This window comes from Numida meleagris, chromosome 12 (genome assembly GCF_002078875.1).
Source record: "Numida meleagris isolate 19003 breed g44 Domestic line chromosome 12, NumMel1.0, whole genome shotgun sequence".
Taxonomy (NCBI): domain Eukaryota; kingdom Metazoa; phylum Chordata; class Aves; order Galliformes; family Numididae; genus Numida; species Numida meleagris.
The window spans coordinates 9883774-9891665 of record NC_034420.1 but is presented as its reverse complement, the minus strand read 5'-3'; the positions used below and the strand labels follow the sequence as shown (position 1 = coordinate 9891665).

Below are 7892 nucleotides of genomic sequence, written 5' to 3'. Positions count from 1 at the left end.
TGGGCACCAGGGACATGGCCGGGTAATGGGAGAGAAGAACGGGTGGGCACTGCTGGGGGGGATGACTGCGTACTGGGGGGCAATTGCCGGGGGCGATTGCTGGGTACAGAGAGCAATTACCGGGTACTGGGGGGAATCGCCGGGAGCGGGGGCTGCCGCTGGGGGCACGGGGCGGGCTGGAGGCGGGCACGGAGCCGGCCCCGCCCGGGAGGCCGTGCGGCGGAGGGGGAGCCAGCACCGGGCCCCCCCGTACCGCTAGGGCTCCCGCCTCCCTTCCGGCGGCCGTTCCTTCTTCCCTACGCCGGGGGCGGACGGGGCGGACCGGAGCCGCACCGCACCGCACCGCACCGTGCCGCGCCGAACCAGGTGGGTGCGGGGCCGGGAGCGCGGCCGGGGCCAGGGGCGGGCCCGCCGTGCCGCAGAGCTCGGGGAGGGGGGGGGCCAGGGCCCGGCGGGCGGTTCGGGCACGGGGACCGGCCCGCCGAGCCTCCCGGGGCCGCCGGCTTATGTAACGGGGCGGCGGCCGCGGGGCTGCGGCATGCGGGAAGCGGGATGCGGAGTGCGGGATGCGAGGTGTGGGATGCAGAGTGCGGGATGCGGATGCAAGATGCAGGCTGAGCGCTGCTCCCCGCGGGTGCCCCCCCCACGCCGCCCCGCAAGCCTGGGTAGGGGCCGCGTGTGCAGTGTTTGTGGTAGGGGAAGGGCTGTCATCCCCCAGGGTGGTACTGCAGAGGGGAGGCTCCGGAGCGGGGCCGTGGGCAAGGAGAGGAGGCCACCTGCTCCCTCCGCTGCTCGTTCCCGAGGATGCTCCTCGCAGCCTCCTGCCGGGGGGAGCTCCTGGTACCCTGCCGGGCTCTCCCTGTGCCACCCTGTCACCACCTCCCCCTCCATCCTGCCCTCCTCGGCTGTGCCAACCCCTCGTGGGCCATCCCCGTTGCATGTTCTCGGGGTGCCATCCCTCTGCACCATCCCTCCGGGGGTCCCAGCACCCCGGGCTCCATCCCCTCTCCCTGCAGTGTCCCCAGCAGCACACAGGGTAGGTGGCCACCGTGACCCAGGCCTGGCCGTGCACAGTGGCGGTGTCACCCACATGGCGGGAGCGTGACCGGGCAGCTGCTGCCCCAGGCACGAGCGTGGTGATTCAGAGCAGCAAAGCAGGGCTGGCGCCTTCGCTCCAAACAGGGCTGATGGCTCAGGGCTTCTCCTCAAAGCTGAAGAAGATGTGAGAGCTCAGCCGAGATAAACTGGCACAGAAAAATGTCCCTTGGCTGTGGGCTGAATGTTTGCTTCTTCGATTGCATTGCGTGAGAACATTAGTATTAAAATGACCCCAACCAGACAGAGCGATTAACACCTCGCAGCGCTGGAGGATGGCTGCGGTTCGCGCCTTGGCTCATCCCCGGGTTTCGGCACTGCCTACTGGCAGGCAGAGCCCGCCAGGCCCGGTGCCACTCATCAGGAGCCCTATGGGGACCTGCACTGAGTTTCCCATCACGATTCTAGCACATGAGCTGAGCCCCAGCAGAGATCAGGTACCGCCGTCTGTCTACGGAGAACCCACTGCTGGGCACCCATGTGTCCCGCTTGGATCAGCAGCAGGTGACACGATGCTATCCCCACCGAGGGGACCCAGGTGTCCCCGAGGCTGTCCCAGCATGGGACTGCACAGCCAGCCGCAGGAGCTCCGTGTGTGCCTGGCCAGACCTTCCCATTTGTTCTTCTGCCAGCATCAACCATGAGTTTAAATGCTCCTGCTCCCTCCCTGGTGTTTACTCGCCGGGTGTATTTATAGAGAGCAATCAGGCTGCTCAGCCAGAGTAAACAGCCACGCTCTCACGTGAGCGCTCTGCTCGCCCATCCCAGGAGCTTTCCCCTCCACCTGTTCTGGCCCTGCGGAAGCCCCAACCACACACCCTCCTGGGCTCTCAGGGCTGTGGTGCCACATGGCCCGGGTTACGCTCCCCCCAGGAGTCACTGTCACCTCACCGTGCTGCAGGTGCCCGCTCCTGCCACCAGCCCCATCCCTGCCCAACTGTTGCCAGCGCCTCCTGCAAAAATAGTCATCCAACTCTCAGAATCACCCATCACCACAGCCTCGCAGCAATGGCACCCACTGCTGCCCTGGCCCACAGACAGGAGATTTCCAGGGCCAAAGGTTTGGCTGAGATGCAGCCCTCCACGTCCCCGCAGGCGGAGAGGGCACTGCTACCCCAGCTCTTCTGTGAAGGCATTTCCCCAAAGCGCAGAGGCTCTGTGCCTTCCCACCTCAGTACACAGTGTGTGGGCAAGAGGCTGCTGCCAGCCCCAAGCAGGTCACAGAGCTTCTCCTTTGGCCCCATCCTGTGCACCCCATTTCTCCCCATCCCCAAGCTGTCCTCCGGCATCCCAAGGGCTGGACAAGGCTGGCTATGATCGGCAGGGTGCCATGAGCAGGAGGTGGTCTCATCTCCAGCCCTACCTCTGCCCTGGGTGCTGCAGCCATACACTCAGCGGGGAAAAAGCAGCCCCACCATCTCTGAGTGCACCACAGCCCCAAGCAAGGGCTGTCCTGGCATGGTCGCATCCTCCTTCCCTTTACCTCACCTCTACTTTGGCTGTTGTTGGCATCTGACTACCTGGAAAGACAGACACACGGACAGCCGGAGCTGCTGCCTGTCCCCATCTGTCCAGGTGAGGTGCAGCTCTGTGATCCTGGCCAGCTCTGCTCATTGCAAAGGCAGAAAAATTAATTAATTAATTAATTAATAACAGCTCTATTGACCTGGCCCCAAAATCAATGCCATGTGGCAACCTGGCTAGCATGGCCCCAGTACCCCTCCAGGGCTGTATCTCCCCACGTCCCCATGCAAGCAGTGCCCAGCTCTGACCACACTCCGGAGCTTCAGCGAAGAGCAGCTGATGTGCACCGCAGGATACAGCCGGCACAGCAGGGACTGATCCTGTCCCAGCACAGCTCCTCTCCCTGGCACTGAGCTGCCCAAAAACCCAGCTGCCCCCAGCCGTGGTGCTCTGCAGCCCGTCCCACCCGGCTCCGACTCTTCCCACATCCCGCAGGAGGCAGCGCTTGTCCCCAGCAAAGGTCACCTTCACGCTGCCGCCGAGCCCTTCCCGGGCTGAGAGCTCAGCGCCGCGCTTCCTGGGGACGCAGCCGCCTTTCAGGGATCTCCATGGGGGTCCCACTGGAGTGTGAGGGGCTGACTGCCCGCCTGCTGCCGTATGCCCGGACTCAGCACTGCATCCCCCAACCCAGCACTGCGTCCCCAAACCCGGCTTTGTGTCCCCAAACCCAGCATTCTCTCCGTGAGTCTGTCCCCCCTCCTTCTCCCCTGGGCCATTTATTTACCTACAATTTGCCCAGCCCCCCCTCCCTCCCCAGGGTGCAGGAAAGGAGATGGCTCTGTGTTAGGACTCATATGTGACATCCTCAAGAACCCGCTCCCCACATCCCGCAGCCCGTGTCGCGCTCATGACACACACCAGGGTGGCACCATGGGGACAGATCACTGGGAGACAATGCCCAGGTCTCTGCACAGCCCCGTCCCCAGGAGCATCCCCCGAGCCTCCCTAGCACGACGGGGGCACTCCAAGGACATTCAGCAAAGGGACGAGGAGAACCCCAGGCAGAAGCTTTCTGAAGTTGGGCTGAAGTTGGGCGCCCGGAGGAGGATTTCTCAGACTGCAGCCTTTGTTTGGGGCTTTGTTTGCCCGCTCGCTTTAACTCACCATTATGTCCTCTGAAGAAGAAATTCATCACTTGAAAGCTGAGGAATGCAGAGTTAATGCGAAATTTTAAAGCCCTCCAAGAGTTGAGAGCCGTCTCAATAATTAATGAAGGCATCCGAACTGCCGGGTGCCTGTCTGCAGCTCGGGCCAGCAGCAGCCGTGTCCTTGGTCCAAGAGGGGCACAGAACCCCACGCTGCCACCTCCCGATGGCTGCCATCCCCCTGCCCCCTCTGGGGTTGCTCCGTTAGTGCATTACTCCCATCCTCAGAGCCTGGCATGTCAGGGTGTGCAATAACCTGTCCCTTTGTCCTCTGCCCCAGCACCCCGTGCATTAGGGGGTGGCCCCCCATCACTGACCCTTTTGCCATCGGTGTCTCTGCAGGCCTGCTCTCCTGCGATGCCCACCCGCCCCCGGCAGCCCCTCACCGCGCTGCATTAGGTGCTGAAGCCCACGGACACCGCACACACCAAGGTAGGCTCCGGCTCCAGGGGGGCTCGGTTTGGGTGGATGTGAGGCATGGACTTGGCAGGTGATGTTGCAGGTGGTGCAGGGACACAGGGACAGGTTTTTTTGGTTTGTTTTTCCTTTTTTCAGTTTCTTTTTTTTTTTTTTTTCTGCTTCTGAAAGCCCCCAGATGGGCAAGGTACGAGCCAAACCCCACTGGCAGCAGCCAAGAATGGTTTTCTGGCCACAGCCCCAGCAGCTCTTGGAGCGGCGCCGTGCCCAGCCGGCGTCACACCGCAGCGGAAACCCCATGCGCAGGCGGGCTGGGGGTGGCTTCAGCTGGGGGAGGTGGCAGGATCCCTCCTAGCCCCCCCTCAGCAGAGGGTCCCACACTCTCAGTGCTCCCAGCATGGGCTCAGCCTGCTCCCACCAGGCTGCAGCCACCCAGATGTCCCCCCCGCCGTCACCGATCCCCCCAGTGTGCAGCCATCTGCTGCCGTCAGAGGTCAGGGTGTCCCTGGTTCTGTGAAGTACTTTGTCCCCCAGAGCTCCCCCTTGGTGGAGCAGCCCTCCCCACGAGGGAAGGAGCTCACCCTCCTTGGTGTGTGCCCTGCTCCCACCCCAGCACAGAGCCCGGGAGATGGGCTGGGGGGGCACCGAGCATCTGCTCCCTGCATAGACCTGGCCACCTCCACCATCAGCACTGGCTCTGGATGGCTCCTGCCAGGGCCACGAGGAGGGTAAATCAGGATGTGCATGGGATGGCTGCTCACCCAAAGGTGATTGCTGGGGCAGGGAGCGATGGGGCAGGGGGATGGGCTGCATGGGGGCTTTTGTCCGCTGTCCGCACGGTGCCGGGTGCACTGCGCCCAGCTCCATGCCAGCCCCTGCAGAGCTGTGCGGTGTGCGTGCCTGCCATAAATATTGATGGGGCGGACGTGGTGCAAGTGTGCTGTTATACACAGTGCTCGGGATGTGAATGCTGTACGCACCGGGGGAAGCGGTGCGGGTGCAGCGCTGGGGCTGAATGCACAGAGGCTGTTCAGGGGAGGTGGAATTCAGCGTGGGGTGGGAAGGGGCCGGGGGAACAGCCCCAGGGGTCAGAAAGCAGCAAGGCAAAACCTGCTGCCAGACTGCAGTGAGCAGCAGCTGCTCCCCCAGCCCGCTTCCATGCAGCCCCTGCAGGGTGAGCAGCGAGGGGCTGCAGTGCCGCTGCTTAACGATGCACAGCACAGAGGCAGCAGCCGCTCAGTGCTCCGGGAGCTGCTGCTGCAGTGCATGGCCAGGAGGGTGCAGGTGTCCCTGATGTGGGCAAGGCCTGGGTGGCAGAGCCATGGGGCTGGGGCAGTTGTCAGCCCTGGGAAGGGCAGCAAGCGGGGCTAAAGAGCAGGGGACATCCAACCCTTGCATCACTCTTGCACAGGCCACCAAAAGGGCAGCTCAGGAGGGCAGAGCAGCCTGGAAGCTGCGCTCCCTCTGCGGTAGCCCTGGGACACTGCGCTGGGAGCAGCTGGAGGCTGCGGCTTTGGTCCCCTCCTCACCCCCAGCTCCTTCAGCCGCCACTGCCCCAGCCCACAACCAGCGCCAGTGCACACACGGCTCCTGCACGCGGCCCCCAGGGGATGTGAGCATCCCTCATTGCGTGCGGTGCCACGATCCAGCCCCGCCAACCATCTGCTGCAGCATCTCCCTTCCACCCGCTCGCAGCTCACGCTGTGCCCCGTGGCATGGAACTGGTGGCACCTGGAGCACCCGGCAGCAAGCAGAGCCGGGCTGGGGGTGCCCCGTGCTCCCCTGAACGGCCTGTGATAGCGATGCCGAGGGGCTGCGATAGCGATGCAGCCAGCTCTGCAATATTGATGCTGATGGGTCCGTGGCCAGGATGCAGGGAACAGGAGGCGTGGTGGTGACCCCGTGTCCCCCTCCATGTGTTAGCACCGGGGCAGCAGGGCTGTCCTGACCTCTGCGTGCCCCATCCGCACTCAGCTGCTGCGCTACGAGGGTCAGCTCCAACCCGATGCTGGAGCATGCATGGCCCTGTCCCCATCCCTGTCCCTGTCCCTGCCAGGTGCCAGCGCCGAGGGGGCCGAGACCACTCTGCAGAGCTGCAGCTGCCGCTGCTTTGTGCCGCCTCTCCCCCGTTCCCCGCCGCTGTTTTTGTTTTGTTTAAGAGGCCGGGTTACGAATTTTAAACAGGCTCCTGAAAAACCCAATTACCTCCAGAAGACAACCTGATAAAAGCCACCGAGCCGGCACGCTGCGCATCGCCTCGCGCTGCAGCCGAGGGAAAACCGACGTAACAAAGCCTTTGCAAATGGAGTTAACCACTTTTAATCCCTCGGTGCGACGTGGAGGGCCAGGTGGTATTTTCTGCAGAGATGGGGGTGGGGGGAGCATAAATAACCCAACGGCCCCATGCTGCCGGGGGCAATCCCAGAGCTGCGACTGGGACCAGTCCCTGGGCGCACTGGGAGCTGCTGGGGGAGGACGCGCTCAATGAGCCGAAGCATCTCCAAAGATTGAAAGACTCGAGGACCCATCCCAGGAACAAAAGGAGGCGTTTGTCAGGCGCTGAGAGACGGGCTCGTTAATTCCTCCTGGCTGTCACACTTATCTGTAATGAATTTGTGCTCCGCTGTATTATTTTTAATACAATAGGAGCGGTGCCGCCCGCCCACCGCCCGGCTGCCGGGAGCGCTGACGTCAGCGTGCGGAGCGGGGTGCCGCAGGACGGACGGACGGACAGACCGAGGCCTGTCCCAGCACTCACAGCAGGGTTAGGCGCTGAGGCGGGGGGCACTTTTTCTGTGGTGCAGGAAAACAGAGTGGTCGGTCAGCGTGGGAAGAGGCGGAGGGCTCAGAGAGCGGTGAGCAGGAGGGATGTGTGCTGGAGTGCTTTCCCTGTGCCAAGCTTGTGCTGCGGCTGCAGTGCACGGCAGCAGGACGGACATGGGGGTTCCCCCAGCACCGTGTGCCCCACGGCGGGGCTATGGCCGTGAGCATCCCGGCAGGGCTGCAGGGCCTCACCTCACTGCCCGCTGTCCCCGCAGCTGGGCTCAGAGTCCCGCTGGTCTGCAAAGAGCTCGTTCCCTTCCTGATAACCCAAGGCTGGATGGATGGGGCATTGGCTCTGCGGGGCGGTGGGACGTGCACATGGCCCCGGCACCTCTGGACCCTGAGCTCTGCCCCAGCCACGGGGGTACGGGGACCACAAGGTCACCCCGGCGCATCCCCAGCGTCTCCTGGGGGTCAGCGCCGCAAATGTGGGGCTGGGGGCTCTGCGTGGCCGCGGGGAGTGCTGGGGCCACAGTGTTGAGAAGTCCCGCAGCACCCCGCAGCGCTGCAATTAGTCACGGTGGGGTCATTAAGGCCTGGTGGGGGGAGCGGAGGCTCAGGTGCGCGGTGCTGGAGGGGTCACCCCGTCTCGGTGCAGGGTGCGGGGACGGCTGGGGGCTGGGGACTGCTCGTGGCCGCTGCGGCTGGGGAGCGCCTCGCTTTGCCCACGGATTGCGGAGGTGAAGCATTAACACACGCCGGGGGGCGGCTCCCCCAGTCCCTTCGCTGCGGGAGCGGGGGGGTCCCAGAGCGGGCAGCGTTTCCCCGGGGATGTCCCGCTATGAGGACTGGGGGGGGGTCCCGTAGTCCCATCTTTCCCCCCACTTCCGAGGCCGGCAGCGGAGCGGGGCTGGGGGTGTCGCCCCGGGCGGGCCCACGCGTGCGGCG

At 64.3% G+C, this 7892-nt stretch overlaps 1 protein-coding gene across 1 annotated transcript in view; it reads left to right on the top strand.

The window, feature by feature from the left end:
• Positions 210-7892, top strand: part of CPLX2 (complexin 2) — an 11449-nt gene continuing 3766 nt past the window's right edge. The window contains exons 1-2 of the mRNA XM_021410600.1: positions 210-366; positions 4107-4196. The gene's annotated coding sequence lies outside the window, so the exon portion shown is untranslated. The remainder of the gene's footprint in view (positions 367-4106; positions 4197-7892) is intronic.